This window comes from Sus scrofa, chromosome 15, assembly GCF_054392235.1.
Source record: "Sus scrofa isolate SSC_HxYL_T2T_F1_AM1 chromosome 15, Sscrofa_HxYL_maternal_Yorkshire_Landrace_v2.0, whole genome shotgun sequence".
Classification (NCBI taxonomy): domain Eukaryota; kingdom Metazoa; phylum Chordata; class Mammalia; order Artiodactyla; family Suidae; genus Sus; species Sus scrofa.
In genome coordinates this window covers 136,703,391-136,721,336 of record NC_139397.1, presented here as the reverse complement: position 1 = coordinate 136,721,336, position 17,946 = coordinate 136,703,391, and the positions used below count along the sequence as shown (strand labels likewise).

The window sequence follows — 17,946 nt, the reverse complement described above, 5'->3', positions numbered from 1 at the left end:
TCCAGTGTTTCAGCTCAAATCTGAACACTAGAAAAGACCAATGTCCCAGCTCATAGAGTCAGGCTGGAGGAGCTCGTTTCTAATCAGTCTTTCTATTGAACTTAGGTCTTCAGTTGACTGGATGAAGCCCACCCTTATTAGGGAGGGCAATCTGTTTTAACCAGTCAACTGATTCAGATATTAATCCCACCCAGAAACATCCTCACAGACAGACACAGGATAATATTTGTCCAAATGTCTGGGCACCATGTGGCCCAATCGAATTGACACAAGAAGTTAACCATCATACTGTATTTCAATAAATAATCTCCCCTTCTCATGTGAAGGCCCTAAGAGATCCACATTTTCATTAATGTACACTCTTTATGACATGGTGGTTTTGGTTGAGCTCTAAACCCAATGCTGAGAACAGAATAAGGAGAATCCTTCAGCCTGGGCTGGAGGCCAGCCTAGGACCAAGGAGTCAACTGGATCTCTGCTTCTTCCCCTTTCTTAGTAATGTCAGTAAACTTTAAGCAACTTAGACAGTTTCTCATCTCATTACACCCACCCCACAGTAGCACTCATCTCCTTTAATTTGTCCTGTTTTTATAGGTTTTATAAACATATAGCAATTGCCAACTGTAATGTCCATCATTAATCAATGGAAACTCATTGATACTATTAAATTTACTATAAGGTCAAAACAAAAAGAGTCCATTACAAATACATAATGATATACTCTAGGAGCTATAAATTTGAAGAAAGTATGGTCAGGATAGAGCCCACTAAATGTTATTTTAGGGTCCACTCATCTCTCTGCCTAATTTCTGCTGTTTGCTAATGTTTTCTCTCTGAAAGTTGCCCTCTTCTTCTTATCTCCAAAGTCCTAGATGTGCAGGGATAACAAAGGTGCACCAAGACCCTTTGCAACCAGTGTCTCCCCAGTGAACATCTTGGCTTTGCCTGCAAATTACTCACTCTACACTCCATGCTGCAGAAACCACAGAAAAAGCCATTCATGTGTTTAAAGACATTAAGTAAGGGCAATTATGGGAAGAATGAGGTATAAGGAACATTCTGGAACGATTACCACCATGGGGGTTATATCTCATCGTTGGTACAAATTGTTTATTAACCACATTTCTGATTCTCAGATCCAATGGAGTATGGCCAACTCGAGATTCTTAATGTGCAATCCTTGGTCTCCCTGCCGGGGCTTGCTTTGTCTTGCGCACTAGCCAGTTCTGGCCAATTCTTCTTCCCATGAGAGCAAGACGCCTAGGCAGGTATGTAGTTCTAACACAGAGATTCCTGGGTGCCTGTGCAAACAAGATAATGGCCTCCCTGGTGTGTAGCTTCATCCTTGGTTACTTATAGGAGACTGCCCCTCTTTCTTGTCCTTAGCCTGACAGGCCACCTCATCTTCCCTCAGAAACTAATGATTGTACTAGTAAGCATAACTTTCTCATTTCATTGCCTGGTTTTCACCTCTTAGCTTAATTGGTACTAATCACCTCTGGTTCATTTACCAAAGAATGTTCTAATGTGTCCAGCGACTTTCTGTTACTTCTTTTAAATGTTAATGCGCACTATACCTGTACAATCACTCTGGAAATCTATTTGGCAGTATATACAAAGCTAAATTTTTGCATGCTCTAGGCTTAGCCTTTCGATTCCTAGGTATATACCCATCACAAATGCTCATACATGTTTCAGCAAAAGAAATAAAAAATAATGTTCATAGCTACACTCTTGGTAGTTTCCAAAAAAAGCAAAACAAAACAAAACAAAACAACAACAACAAAACAGGAAACAAACCAAATGTTCCCCTGCAATGGAAGAGATAAATTATGGTATGCTCATAAAATGGAATTATTATATACAAAGAGAAAGAACAAACTAAAATTATACACAACAGGCATAAATCTCACAAACAATACTGAGTGAAAGAAGCCTGACATAAAAGACTATATGGAGTTCAACTCCATTTTATTATGTGTAAAAAAGGCAGTCCTAAGGCATGATGTTAGAAGCCATGGTAGCTGTTACGTTGAGAAGAGGGATTTTCTAGTGACTAGAAAGGGTATGGAGGCACCTCCAGGATGCTGATGAGCTCTATTCTTAGTCTCAGTGCTTGTTCCATAGGTGTGTTTATTTAGTGAATTGTCATTGAACTATGTCTTTATGATGTATGCACTTTTCACTATTATTTTATACATCAGTGAATTACTTGAATACCAATACAAATTAATGATATGCTTACATAAATTTTTACCAGTGCACTATATCAGATATATTGATATCAAAACACACATAATTCTCATCAAGGAAAGAGGGTTAAGGGTCACAGGGGATGAGGCACCTTTTCCAAAATGTCATCTATTAATTTTGTTTTACAGAAGAAAACTCCGGAATCCAGACCCTGGAGAGAATAAAAACTGGCTTTTTCAAGGTTAACAATCTATGCAGTAGTAAAGTTGACTAGAAACTAGATAACCATGACTCAGTCTGGCTTTCTTTGGCCACACAACATTCCTTTGGATAAAAAAAGTGTTGACGTTTCAGCTCATTTTATTATTCTTCCACTAGCTATATAAAAATTCAAAGAAATTTGCACAATGAAAAAAACTCCTGGTTGTGACACTTCCAGATTGTGAGTATTTCAGTGCCCTGGGCAGGTGTCTGGGCCACCTATAAAGATTAAGTGTTCAATCCTGGTTGAAAAATCCAAGATTCCTATTTGGACACTGCTCCTTACACGTACAACATCTTTCTCATTCTCTACTATATACAATACCTGCATCAATCACCTGAACTTAAAGACACTGGGTACAATTAACATCAGTCATCGTTAATTCAGGGGTCATTGGATACAATTTATATCAGGCTATTAGGTACCCAGCAACATTTCCATTGTTTAGCCCTAATAATTGTATTAGACTTGCCCCAAACTACCCAGACTCTCTTATTAAGCTTCCTAATAACCACAAGATAATTTATTTACAAGACTGCTGACTGGAATCACTGAAATTATCAGCCTTGCTTCTTATCCCAAGAGCTCATCTATTCAACAGATAAACCTATGTCACTCCACATACAGGCTCAGAGCCAGACATATTCTGAATGGGGTGGGAATAGAGAGGTGGAACAAAGATGAATAGTCCTAAAATCCAGCATTCGACACTTGATGTGCCATAATGGTCCTACTGACCTCTTTCTGAAATCATATTTCCTATTTTTTTAGCCAAAATCTTGAACAAATTCCTTAATATCTCTAAGCCTCAATTATTTTTCAGCTGGAAAATGGGAATAACAACTTTACCCCATTTGACTCTTAAAGAAATCCATGAAAAAAACCCCTATATAAAGCAATTAGAGGAGTTCCCGCTGTGGCACTATGGGTTAAGAATCTTACTGCCGAGGCTCAGATCACTGCAAAGGTGAGGGTTTGATCCATGGCCTGGCACAGTGGGTTAAAGGATCAGGTGTTGCAGCGTCTGTGGTGTGTGTTGCAGCTGTGGCTCAGATTCAGTCCCTTGCTCAGGAGCTATCTATGTCATGGGTACAGCCATAAAATGGAAAAAAAAAATTAGAACAATGCCTGGAAAAGAGTAAGAATCAGTCAAGTTTAGCTATAATTATCAGGATAATTATTATGCTTGTTCTAATATCCCTGTTGTCTTGGCTATGGGTTTATTAGCTGTCTTAGGGCAGGTTCTCCCAGAAACAGAATCTGACGTAAGGTTTCAAATGCAAGAGCCTTATTAAAGGACGGTTCCTTAGGAGAAACCAAGCAGGAATTAGTTGGGGTGGGATGAGACAGGGGAAAAAGTCAAAGAAGAAGGAGTCCAGCTTCAGTCTGATCTCAGACGGAGCCATGGAGTGCAAAGTGTACCTCAGAGTTTGTCGCATCTCAAGGCAAAGTCACTGGGCTTTCCGTACTCCACACCTGTTGTCACTGGTTAAAGTACAAGAGGGGATTTGTACCTGTCCCTGGGAGGTACAGCTTCTGAGAACTTGAGGCTTTCCAGTGGGATGAAGCAACTCCAGGAGCCTAAAGGCAATCCTCAGAAGGTTTTAGCAGAAAAGCATGGGCTCACAAAACTGGTAAAAGAGATTTAAGGGGCTTTGGCAGGTGACAATAGTGTCTGCTACACCTTCCTCCGACTGAATTAGTGCAACTTGTCACTGACCGTTTCATGCTTGGTGTCTGCCCATCCGAACCTACCAATCTGACCACCTGGTGCCTAGTCCATCCCTGTTTATCTTGAGAGCCAGGTGTTCAGACCCAGGCCTCTACGTGCCAGTCCCCATGAGAATGAATCCCAGGCCACTTTCCATTTTGAAAATTCCTGCATCTCCCTAATCTTGATAATCTACCTGGCTTACCTCAGCCAAGTTCCAGCCTGACCTCTCTTCCAGCAGGAAGGAAATTGGCATCACACCTCTCTTAAGTTTCAAGTCCAGAATTCTAAGAATTACCCAGAATTTTTCTCAGAGTTGATCTATTTACTTTCATCGATACATGTGTAGATAGCTTTTTTTTTTTAATTTGTGAACTCTAAAGGCGGCCAAGTTCGAGGACACGAGCAGTCACAAAAATAAAAGAATTGAAAACTAAATATCATTATTTGTAGAACCAGGGAAATAACTTGTAAACTACATAAATACACTGGGAGAAAATGTACGATATCAAACTTGGCACATGCAAACAATGAAAAATGAATCAAACCTATACAAAAAAATCAATTCTCCTCCCCATAATTTATGTCAGTATTTTACATATAATAAAATCCTGCCTAAGCAAATAACTGATAAAGCAATAAAGCTGTCAGATGCAATAAACGGACCGTTTGCCTGGACTATCTAGAAACACTCCCATTCAGAAGCAAATACCCTGTTATATGAAGCTACGTGAAGAAAACATTTATCTATTGTGTGATAAACCTGACAAGTGCCTAAATCAGCTGCCTAAGAAGACTCTCTGGAAATGCACCTCCACCAAGGCTGATATTTAATTATATCACCCTGAGTGTGAGATATAATTGCACCTATTATGTGATAGGAGCAGAAAAGGGGGAGTAGAAATTAACTTCCATTGAACAACAAAGTAATTACCCATTATTGAAGATAAGGCAGGGCATCTCCATTGTATTTTAAGACTGAATTCATTCGTCAGTGTTTCTGTTGCTCTCTCTACATCAATGACCTAAAAAGAAGGTCAACCCAGCAAGCATAATAACCACAGCAGAAACTTTCTGATATCTGGAAACATACACTAGCCAGAGCACCAAAGATATCAGCCTCGAGTTGTTATGGTTCTCCTTGTCCTGGACATTCCTCTTGTGTTTACCACCTGAACCCAAACAGTTGCCCATTTGGAATGCTTAGAATTATTCTTGACTAGTCTCTCATCTCTTATATCCACAAGTATATCTTGAAGATACTGCAGGTTCAGTTTCAGGCCACCACAATAAAGCAAATATTGTAATAAAACCAGTCACACGATGTTTTTGGTTTCCCAGTACCTATAAAAGTTATGTTTACACTATACCATAGTCTAAGTGCCCAATAACATTATGTCTAAAAAACCAATGTGCATACCTTAATTAAAAGGCACTATATTGCTGAAAAAAATGCCAGCTATCATCGGAGCCTTCAGTGAGTCATAATCTTTTTGCCGTAGTCACTGGTCACACATCACCATAACAAATAATATCATGAGAATTTCCAAAATGGGGCACAGAAATACAAAGTCAATGCTTCTGGAAGAAAATGGTGTCAGTAGATTTGCTCATTTGTGGCAGGGCTGCCACAATCCTTCAGTTTGTAAAAAGTATAGTATCTGCAAAGCACAATAAAACAAGGGGTGCCTATACTTGGATGTTACTTCTTTTTTTTTTTTTTCCCCTTAGAGCTGCACTTGCAGCATATGAAAGATCCCAGGATAGGGGTCAAATGGAAGCTACAGCCACTGGCCTTCGCCAGAGCCACAGCAACACCATATCTGAGCCTTGTCTTCAACCTACACACCATAGCTCACGGCAACCTCAGGTTGTTAACCCACTTAGCAGGGCCAGGGATCAAACCTGCAACCTCATGGTTAACTGGTTTCCATTGTGTCACAACAGGAATTCCCTGGATGTTACTTCTTAACAATTCTATGTCACAAACTCCTATCTCCCCCATTCTGTTTCCACTGTCTTATTTCAGGTTCTGGCCATTTCTTGCCAGGCCTGTTGTATTTGCCTCTTGCTGGATCTTGCCATTCCCCAGGCTGTCAGTTTTCCATGCTACTGGCAGAACACTGATGTCAATGCAAACGTCTAAAATGAAGAGCTAATTCTGGCACTTTCCTGCTTTAAAGATGGCCTAAATTCAACAACAGAGGATTCAGAAGAAGCAGCCAGACAAGAAAGGACATTCTCGAGCATCCCACATACAGAAAGTTAAAGAACACGTAGGTAGTGTCTAGGGGGGTGCACTCAGGTGGTATATTAGTGTCCTATTGCTGCAGAAACAAATGACCAGAAACTTAGTGGCTTATAATTTTGCATATAATATATAAACACAAGTTTATCATCTTATAATTCTGGAAGTCAGAAATCTGAAATCGATCTTTTTTTTCTCCCTTTTTAGGGCCATGCCCATGGCATAAGGAAATTCCCAGGCTAAGGGGTGGAAGAGAAGCTGCAGCTGCCAGCCTATGCCACAGCCACAGCCACACCAGATCTGAGCCCCACCTACAATCTATGCCAAAGCTTGTAGCAACTCTGGATCCTTAAGCCACTGAGTGAGGCCAGGGATCAAACCGGCGTCCTCAAGGAGACTCTGTTGGATTCTTAACTTGCTGAGCCACAATGCGAACTCCTGAAATCCATCTCTAGGGGTTAAAATTAAGGTGTCAGCAGAGCCATGTTTCTTCTGAAGACTCAAGGGAAGAACCCCTTCTTTGTTTTTCCAGTCTTTTGAGACGCCCTCTATTCCTTTGATCACAGATCACATCAACATCTGCTTCTGTCATCACATCTCAACCTCTGGCTCTTCTGTGCCCCCCTTCACCTGTAAGGACACTTGTAAGTAGGTTGGACCCTCCCTAGATAATCCAGGATAATCTCTGCATCTAAAGATCTTTGCCTTAATTACATCTGCAAAACCTCTTTTACCTTGTAAGGCAGAAGGGGTTCACAGGTTCTGGAAATTAGGATGCAGGCATCCCAATTGGTGAGGGGGTGGGAGAGGGGCATGGGGAAGGAAGGGAGCATTATCTGCAGGTGGTAAGATCACAAAGAAGCTCAATAAATGATGGCTGTTAAAGTCAAAACAGAGTTTACCTTTATAGGGGTAAAAGGGTTGTCGTTAGAAAGAAGCATGCAGAGCAGTTCCCATCGTGGCTCAGCAGTTAACAAACCCAATTAGCATCCATGAGGACTCGAGTTTGATCCCTGGCCTTGCTCAGTGGGTTAAGGATCTGGTGTTGCCGTGAACTGTGGTGTAGGTCACAGATGTGGCTTGGATCCCAAGTTTCTGTGGCTGTAGCATAGTCTGGCAGCTACAACTCCAATTGGACCCCTAGCCTGGGAACCTCCATATGCCAAGGTTGAGGCCCTAGAAAGACAAAAAAAGAAAAAAAAGAAGCATGCAGAAACAAGTCTTCTGGGGCTGGAAGTTTTCATTCTCCTGAACCAGGTGGTAGTTATGCAAATATTCACTTTAAAAGAATATTTTAAGCCTGTACATTTACATTTTATACATGTTAAATAGATTTTTTTCATATTTTAAAAAAATGTTAAAGAAAAACCTGCCTAGAAATCCCTATTGTATTATTCTGGATATTTGGTCCTCACAATACGGCCCCAGATTCTCTTTCCAGCCTCATCTAGAGATGAGGCACCTAGAGACACTTCTTGCCCCACTTCCAACTCTTGTCCCCTCCCCCACCTCACATTCTACCTTCCAGCCTCAGTGACTACAGGATGTTGTTTTATACCTTTGTGTCTTTGCACATGCAATTCTCTCTGCTTCATCTGTTCTTGTTTTTTTTTTTTTTTTCCCCCAACCATTTTTGGCTTGCTGAATATTATCGCATTCATCAAAGCTTGGGCCAAATGCCACACCCCATGTTAAGCCCTCCCTGGCTCCTCTGCTCCCCACCCTTCCAGAGATTCAGCTGGTTCATTCGCTGTGCTGCTACCAAATTTTGTCCATAATCCATCATAGCACTTGCCATGTGTTATTGTGAATTGATATTTATGTCTCCATCTTCTCAGCAAATCTCCAAGCAACTTTAGGGCATCTATTTCTTAGCAAAGTGCTTGGTATACATTCTGTACTTAATAAATAGGCTTTTTGAAAAAATACGATCTGGTCTACTGTATGAAAAAGGCTAAAAGAAGATGGGGTGGGGCAGATGGAGGTTGAGAAAATGGAGAGAAGCCAGGTTCACAAAGTCATATTCTAAGTCACCAAGTTAAAGGTAGGGAACTGTAGTTTTAAAAATAGGCTTATATCCAAAGTGTACAGACACTTCATATACAGGTGATTATTTGCAGTAGTTAAGTTTTCAAAGTCACCAGGAATACTGAACCATTGCTGTAACCAAGAGAAACAGGGGCCATATTGCAAGGATCAGGTATTCAGAATAATATAATAGAGAACTTTAATCAGATTTAAAATTTTTTAATGTGAAGTAAACATTATATTAAAAATGCATAAAAGAGTACTGAACCATTGCTTCTAGGGGAAATGCAACTTCTGGTAGCATTATTTTCATCCACTAGTCAATACCTAGCCTTGCTGTAGGTATGTTTCTGCTTAAAGATACCTTGTTTAATGTATATTGTTGGCCAACAGCTCTATAACTCATTCCTGACCAAAGTTTACCTAATATGCCTATTTTCTTCATTAGATACATCACAGCCTGCATGTGCTTGATTTGAAAATTAATAAAACAGAAAACTCACTTGAAATGGAGTTAGGTGGCCAGAAGGCAGAGCTCTCATGCCCTATCACTGGATGCCAATTAAAGACCCAACAGGAAGAGAAACACCTTTGCATCTCCAACAGGAAGAAGGTTACTACTTTACTGCCCAGCAGTCGGAAAGAATTTCTCTTTGCCTGGCAATGGCCCAACCAATAAGAGACTGTCACAACTCAGCCGATGAAAAGCCACTACACTTCAAACTCCCAGTTTCCTCCAGTGGACACTTTCTTTATATCAGCCCTTCTCAACCCCCTCTTCACCACATGAGAGCATTCCTCTCCTTTGTCCTGCAGACTTGCCTGTGATCTTCCATAGACTGCACATGCCCAGTTGCAATTCATTGCTGTTTCCAAATACACCCATTTTGCTGGCAAAATAACTGGCTGTTTTATTGTTTTAGGTCAAGCTTAGGAACACTTAGCACTTCAGCACTATGTTTGGAACTATTTTCAAAAGCAAAATCATTAATAAAAAGCACAAAAGTGAAGAAAACATGGCACTACACATATGCCCCCAAAGGATTCTTGTTGACAGTAAAACTAAAAGAAGGCAGAGTGTCTCCGCACCTCACTCAGTATCAGCTGGGAATAAGCAGGTCTGGAGACTGAAATATGCTGCCCCTCTGCCACTGCTCACCTCCACAAATGACCACCGTTGTGCTACTGAGTATTGGTGTGGGGATTACAAATACATTTTACCAAGATGAATAAAGAAACTACAAATAGTGAGAGTCAACCATTATCTTATTTCAATTTCACTATCATCCTCACTCTCCAGGAGTGAAAACTAAGATTTCAGAGTATGGACTCGCCTAAGGTCCCATGGCTGATACACATAAGCAACAGGGTTTAAATCTCTGCAGCTCTTCCTGGGGCCAAGGCTTGTGCTGCGCCCCTAGAGGCCAGCTGTAGTCCTGCAAAGTGGCTTTTGAAGTGTGAGTCTTTTAGGGACTACAGGCTTGAGGGCAGTGTTTTCTATGGTATCTGTTGTTCAGTTGTTATCTGATCTCCTAAGTATTTAGTTTGTCTTGCTTCTTGAAGGAAATCTACTGGAACATTGTCATTGCAGTTACCTTCCTTTGCCAATTTTTAGTTTGCTTTCATGTCATTAATAGATTACTAAAAGAAATGACTCTCTTACTTATCATAAGATGTTCTGAAAAGATAAATTTTAAAATATTCAAGAACCGGACACCTGAGAGTTTATTAATCATTCTTCATTATTAATTAATAGAAACTCAGTTAAGATTTACTGTTCCCCCTCAGTACCGTCTATTGACTTTATTGACCTTGGATCTTTAAAAATCATACGAGTTTTTTTTTCTTCAAGTTCTCATACTTCTAGGGATATGGAACTCACAAAAAGGGAGCATGCTGATCCATAGAAAACATTCTGTGTGAATTGCCAGCCCTGGAATATGAAAGGCTTCAAGATCCTTCTGTATGCATATCTCCAGCTCTGGCCCACTTTCCATTTAGCCAGAAATCAATGGGAATTAAGCAATTTCATTATTGATTTATGATGCAAAAAATGCATAATATATATTTCGGTATAAGTGTTCATCACAAGATACTCATTTTATGAAACATAACAGTCTTAAGCCAAGATGACCACGGATCGTAACTCCTGCCTAAGTAACCATTTGACCAGAAATTCTGGTTTGGACTTAATTTCCAATAAAAACTATGCTGTCAACCTCCCTTTACTAATGTTCTCTTTAATGTGATCATGATTATGATATTCATACAATCAAATTCTAGAATTACACATAATGGCAACCGAATAATTCTGTAATGACTAGTAAGAATATGGCTGTTCCAAGATGTTGAAATAAAGTTGAATGTTGGTCAAGTGAATCCATCTTCAAACCCCTCCCATGTTAAATCTTAGTCCCTGCTTTCACTTCTTAAGGAAAGGATCTAAGAAGGGAAAATATATTTAGCAGCTAGTTACTGTGCTTAAACCTTTCACACTTTTTAAAGTAAATGTTTCCTTATATTACTATTAAACCATATTCATCAATAGCTACTCATCTTAGGTAGCCCTCAAAAATCACCAATGAGACAAGAGATGATTTTATTTCATCCTTGTTCTTATAAAAACCAAATGGCTTCATTTTCTTACCAACTGAAATTCTCCCTGCCCTCCCCAATTGACTCAAGAATTCCAAAGCCATCTTAAATTGCTCTGATGAGTCAGTACCTGAGTTTTCATAATTTGATTACAAACTTGCTTTTACTCTGGATGCTATCGTAGTTTAAGAAAATATTTAAAATGTTTATATAATCAGCAATGAACACAGAGAATACAAGAAGTCATTAATGACAAGTTATTTTATGTGAGGGATTGCAGGAGGGTAGATTCAGAGCTTAAGAAAAAGTATGTTCCTGTAACTTTCCTCTAAATGAGCACATTAAAGTCAGAGAAAGAACAATGCTTTCACCATAATTCATAGTTTTCTGAAAGCTAAATGACCTTTTAAAAAATTCTTGGCCTCAAGATGTGATAAAAATGGAAGGGCTATGAATACCTACAATGCAGTAATGAATTGTAAATGGCTTAGTAATCCACCTCCAGTGCGCACAGATCCTGTCCAAAAAAGCATCTGTTCATACATCCGAACCATCCAACAAGAGCTCCTTCTACTGGTATCTGAATTCCATATCAAATTGAAAAACTATTCTGGCTATTTTTTTTTAAAAAAAAAGCCTTTCCTAGAATGACCTTCCTACATTTCTTTGTTGTTTCCTGTAGCTAATTTAAAATTCATTCTAACATATCCAACAGTATGTTGTAGATCAAAATAAATACATTATATTAGTCAGGCTCCTCCATTAACTTTACATTTTAAGAAAAAATATCGAACGCTGAAGTCTTTTTGCTCTTTCTGAGCAGGAGTGTCTGATGCTCTCAGACTGTGCTTTGAATGGAGAATCCAGACCCTTCCAGCCCATTACGTACCTTGTGTGTCACTCCTGTTTTGGTACCTGCCTCCACAACAGACACATTCAGGTGGTCAAGTCCATACTGGAGAGGTAGAACTCAGTGGCATTCTGGCGCATGAACTCCAAGCCTCAATGCAAAAAAAAAAAAAAAAAAAAAAAAGGAGTGAGACATATGAGAATAAGAGTCCTTCAGACAGGAGCCTTGGTTTTCCACTTCAAGGTTTGGAAGGCTTCAGTTCTTCATCCCTGCCCCTCTCCAGTTATTGTGATGATTACATGAAATCACCTTGAGATGTTTTCACATGCGAAGCCAGGGCCTGGGTAACAGCATTATTTTAAGCTCCCCAGGTGATCCAGGATGGAGGAGCAGTGAGTTAAAATGTCTCTCCTGTTGGCATTTGATCTACAAATACACAGCCACGGCACATCATGTATTTAGACAGAAATTTTTCTTTAACCTCAGTCACTCAGACACAGGACATGTGCTTCAGGAACAGAGGAGGAGCCTGTGAAGGGAAACCTGTTGACCTCACATATGGGTAGGCAGAATTGGCAGGGGCTCATTTGCCCTGCAAATATCCCTGTGACCCAGGCAAGATGCTGGCCCTGGAGGGGCAGCCTTGCAATTATGAACAAGACAGGTTCCAATCAGTGACTCCACCAAGTACCAAATGAAGCAAGGTTGGGGAAAAACAGTGTTCCACCAGTGGACGGATCACATATTCTGATCCTTTCTCAACGTGTCATCTGGGAGTGGATATGGCTCCTTTTGAACTAAGCAAACCACCTGGTGCTTGGTCAACTAAGGGGCTGACACTGAGATGAGGAGAGGAAGTTAAAGACGCAAGAGAGATATTGGATTTATGAGAATTTAACACTTGTAATTCATTACTTATTACATGTTTTATAATCTGAAAATTATCATGTATAGTAGTATAATCTACAACCTGAAAAATAAGTTATTGAAATGACTCTAGGAGTTTGCGTCGTGGTGCAGTGGTTAACAAATCCAACTAGGAACCATGAGGTTGCAGGTTCAATCCCTGGCCTTGCTCAGTGGGTTAAGGATCCCGCGTTGCCGTGAGCTGTGGTGTAGGTTGCAGACGCGGCTTGGATCCCACATTGCTGTGGCTCTGGTGTGGGCTGGTGGCTACAGCTCCGATTAGACCCCTAGCCTGGGAACTCCATGTGCCATGGGAGCGGCCCTAGGAAAAAGCAAAAAGACAAAAAAAAAAAAAAAAAAAAAGAAAAGAAAAGAAATGACTCTAGATGCTTCTATCACCAAAATATATACAGAACATATCTGAAGATCTTCATCCATTTAGCAATACATATTGTGGGGCCTTCTGGCTATGTATAAAAAAGCCCCAAGCATCAGCTGAATGCTAAATGGGTGAGACTCAAAGAAAGAAGTCAGTCTGTATTGTGTTCCTCCTTGGGATTGTGTTAAGATTTATTTGTTCCCTAATAATGGGCATGTTGTTTGTTTCCAGTTTTTTGCTGTTACAAATAGATATATAATATTTTACATATTTTAAATATAAATATACTTATATATATTATAATTTATATGCATATATATGTATAAATATATATGTATGCATATTTATGCATATGTGCTAGTGTTTCTAGCAAGTGAGATTTCAGTGTTGTAGGATGGTGCGTCTTAATTTTAATGCACAGGTATACAAATCACTAGGGATCTTGTTAAAACACAGATTCTGATTCAATAGGTCCAAAATGTGACCTGAAAATCTGCATTTCTACAAAGTTCTCAGGATGCCAATGCTGCTGGTTATGGACAACGCTTTGAGTAACAAGTTTATAGGATACACTTTCCTTGATTTTGACAGTTATTAAAATGAGGAACAGAGGTAAAGATTAATAGGGAAAAGTTGAAGACAGAAGAAGAATTATATTAACTTCATACACTATGTATTGTTGGCATTTGTAATGCACATATTACTTCAATAATTAAAAATAGAAATTTAACCCAGTAAGCAACAATTTCAATAATTAGAGAATGAAAATATTTTTTTCCTCCTTCCAGTAGAATAGCCAGTATAGGTTACTTCCATTCTCTCAAATATAAATGAGTTTTCCAGTATTATTGTAAAATTTCTAGAGAGATGCTCATTTTTACTTTTTTCTGTTTCTCCTTTTTTTTTTTTTTTTTTTTTTAAGGGCTGCACCTGCAGCATATGGAAGTTCCCAGGCTAGGGGTCAAATCAGAGCTGCAGCTGTTGGCCTATGCTATAGCCACACAAAGCAATGCAGGATCGGATACACGTCTGCCAGCTACGCCACAGTTCATGGCAACGCCAGATCCCTAATCCACTGCACCACACCAAGAACTCCTCTGCCTCTACTTTAAACTGACCTCTTTGGATTTTTTTTTTCCAACCTTCTGTCTTAGTGGCCCCACCCTGCCTGCAGCCAATTATTGCCTCATAAAGACTCCTTATAAATGGTTTCCAATTCTTTGTAAAATGCAAAAAACTCAGAAGCCTGTGGGCGCCTCCCTGTTGTGGAGTAACTAATAGAATTTCCTGCCTGAGAAGTGCAACTACTTTCAGGACATCTGAGAGTCAGGTATGCCATGAAATAACCTCTGGATGGTCAACTCCATTTCTCTGCAAAATCGTTCCATGACCTAGCCTGCAGAAAGTTGGTCCCAGCAAATTCCAGATGTTACATTCATCTTAATCGACGGACTAAACTTTATTCCATGTTTCCATGTGTTCTTTTTTTATTTTTTGAAATCTGTATTTACGAGTTTTTCATTGTAGTGTTTGGAAACCAGAGAAGTTTCAGATAGGTGGGAAAAGTCTCAGTGGATAGGTAGGTGAAAAGTACTATCTGGTTTTTAGAAAGAAAAATCTATAAGAAACGTAAGAACCTAAAAAGGAATTTTAAATCATTTTGGTATTATAGGCAATGTAGACTAATGTTAATGACTGTACCAACAGAAATAAATATTGGGATCATCAACTAATTTGAAAATCGAGTTAATACCCTGACTGGTATTAGATAATCTAGAGAGTATAATTCCAACTAGTTTTCTGTTTTGTTTTAGGTTAGTCATAATTTTTCTGCAAACTTGGAAACCCGCCACTCAAAATAGTCTTTGGCTACTTATACGTAAGTCAAATCCAAATGGATGATATAAATGCTCCCCCGCTTCCTAGTCTCCAGCAAGCAAAAAGGGAGATGAAGTTGTCAAACGTCAGCAGTGTAAAACTCTGAGATTAGCTGTTTTATTTCAAGATCAGTTGGCATTTTTTCGGTTGAAACTTGGAAGACTCCAAGGAGAGTTAACATTTTATGGTTTATAAACTATAAACTAGAACATAGGGATTTATTGGAACCATAGATCTCACTTTTGATCTTTTGCAAAGACAGCATCCCAGCGTTTCTTTGGGCCGAGGATCAGAATCAGTTTCCTGGTTACAAAGACCCACTTACTGAGGCAAAAAGCAGGGCATGTTTGCCATTATAAGCTGAGAAGATGGCAAATACTAAGGGGGGTGTGTGTGTGTGTGTGTGTGTGTGTGTGTTATAAGAAGTTTAAATATAACTTGCAGGTGTTTTAAACCTAAAATAATCCAGGAGGAGGGTACCTATTATTTCTCCTAAGGCTTTCTGCTTGGTAGTGTGTAACATGCTGATATCAGAACCCAGAGGGAGATACCCAGCACCAGTCAGGAAGGTGCCATTATGATACATATCACTGATAGATTGAGGCTGACTTGTGATCCAGTGGGCTTGGTTTGACAGTCTTAAGTAGTCATATGCTATTTGCTACCCTGTTTTACTCTTATTTTTACCCTCTCATCACAGATTGTACTCATTCTGGCAATGTGATAACAGTTGACCAATTATTCCCTAAGAGTATATACACAGCAACCTTTGCAGATTCACTGGAAGACTGAAATTGGGTTTCAACCTAAGGTATTGTATGCTGGAGTAGCTGAAATAAACTGAAACCATTAGGGCTATTTGCAAACTAAGTGGATGTGTCTTTGTTAAAATCTGATGTTTATTTTTAATATGGTTGCCTGCCCTTCTCTATTTGAACAGCTCATTACACCTTAAATATAAACCACATGCGCACTATAGCATTTATGTAATTTTCTGGGGCAAAGAATTTGGGCTGTGATCCAACACTAAAATATATTACTTTAATATTTATTTGCATCTGTTTGGTATTGTCATGATCCATACAAGACTGAATCATTTGCTTTCCTTTAAAAAAATAAAAAGGGAAGAAAACTCTCTGTTCATAGACTACTTCTAGTCAAGTGGATTTGAAAAGCTTCATTTAAGATTCAGTTCCTTTTTTGCAGATATTATATCATAAGCATTGATGAAGAATAATGTAATGAATGATGAGCTTTGAACAATACTATGGCTGATTTGGTAAAGCTATGTTTTTGGCTTAAACAATAGGATGTTTGATCAAATCAACCACAGAGAAGGAAATGGTATTGCAAAAGATGAGTTGCTAATTGAGACAGACAATGAACTGTGCATTAGAAACAGCTGCAGGGAAATGGATCCTATTGCATTTTTACATGTTAATATGCTGAATTTCCACATTAGACAGCCACAATTGTGAGTCCCAGCACATCCAGGTGTCTTTACATCTGTGCAGTATATTTAGAAAGGAAGAAAAATCAGATGGAAAATATGTTATATTCATAGTATTCCTTATTTTAGGTTTTTCTCTTAATAATTTTATTATCATTATATGGCAGGCAGATGAGGGCAGCTTTTTGGTGATGAAATTATTTAAAAGTTTGGATGTCATGGTTCACTCCTTTGTTCCATGCAAAAGGATGTGCGCCCTGCTTCTATGGTAAAAATTCACATTTAACTTTAGACAGTATGTTGAAAGAAGCCAGTCAATAAGCATTATTTCTCTGTAGAAGTTACTTGTATCATGCAAGGTAATGCTGAGTAACAAATTGACCCCAAATCTCAATGACTCCAAACCTATACAGATTTATATGGTGCTGCTATAAATATCTGTGCTCTCCCAAATCCATATATTGAAGCCCTAATCCCCAGTGTCATTTGAGGTCTTTGGGAGAAAATTAGGTCATGGGGGTGGAGCTTTCACGAATGGCATCACTACCCTGACAAGAAGAGACACAGGAGAGGTGATCTCCCTTTCAACCAGGTAAGGATAGAGAAAGCAGATGGGTCACCTGTGAACCGAGAATAAGTTCCTCACCAGACACGAAAGCCGCTGGCACCTGCATCTTAAACTTGCCAGCCACCAGAACTGTGAGACATAAACATTTGTTATTCAGGCCACCCAGTCTGTGTATTTGCTACTGCCGCTCAAGCTGCCTAATGCGGTTGCTCACACTCTGCACGTAACATAGGTCAGCAGGAGGCGTTTTTTCGTGATCACTGAGGGTGATGATTTGATAACATTTCACCATCTCATAACATCACCATGTCAACACCAGACATTCAGGATTGCCACATCAGGGGAAGGGAGCAGAGCAAACTCACAGCCACCCTCAGTCCCTTCAATTAGCCAGGATCACTTTTATTCACAGGTCATTGACCAGAATTGGTCATATGATGCCATGCCAACTACAAGAGAGGCTAGGAATGAGAGGGAGCCATCAGCATTTGGTGACTACTATATATTTGGTGATTCTTGTCACTACGAGAGAACATTTTTCATCAGTGACTAGAGGGCTAACAAGCCCAAATCCAGGATCTCCTTCAACAGGATATATTGTGTTGGAAGTCAATGGCAACTCTTTAAACATTGCCAAATACTGTTTATCTATTAAATCCAGTTTTTAATTTGCTATGAAACTGTTACTATTTATGACAAACCCTGATGTGAATTTACACATTGTTCACGAAAATTATTTTCAAATGGATACTTCTCTTGGATTTTGTGGTTTATATTTTTTCAAATTCCTTTTAAATATATATTTAGTGAGCTTTTTGGTGCCGAGAGAAACAAACCATAAAACTAGTGAAAACATTGATAATTCCCATGAATGGTCT

General features: G+C 39.3%; 1 long non-coding RNA gene across 6 annotated transcripts in view; it reads right to left on the bottom strand.

The window, feature by feature from the left end:
- Nucleotides 1-17,946, bottom strand: part of LOC110256949 (uncharacterized) — an 879,371-nt gene that overhangs the window by 311,001 nt on the left and 550,424 nt on the right. For 4 of the 6 annotated variants that reach the window (XR_014830183.1, XR_014830185.1, XR_014830184.1 and 1 more), the window contains one exon: nt 11,927-12,038. This is a non-coding gene — a long non-coding RNA (uncharacterized LOC110256949). Of the gene's footprint in view, nt 1-8,018; nt 12,039-17,946 lie in introns of those variants that run through there. The other 2 variants (XR_014830186.1, XR_014830187.1) reach the window with 1 other exon arrangement.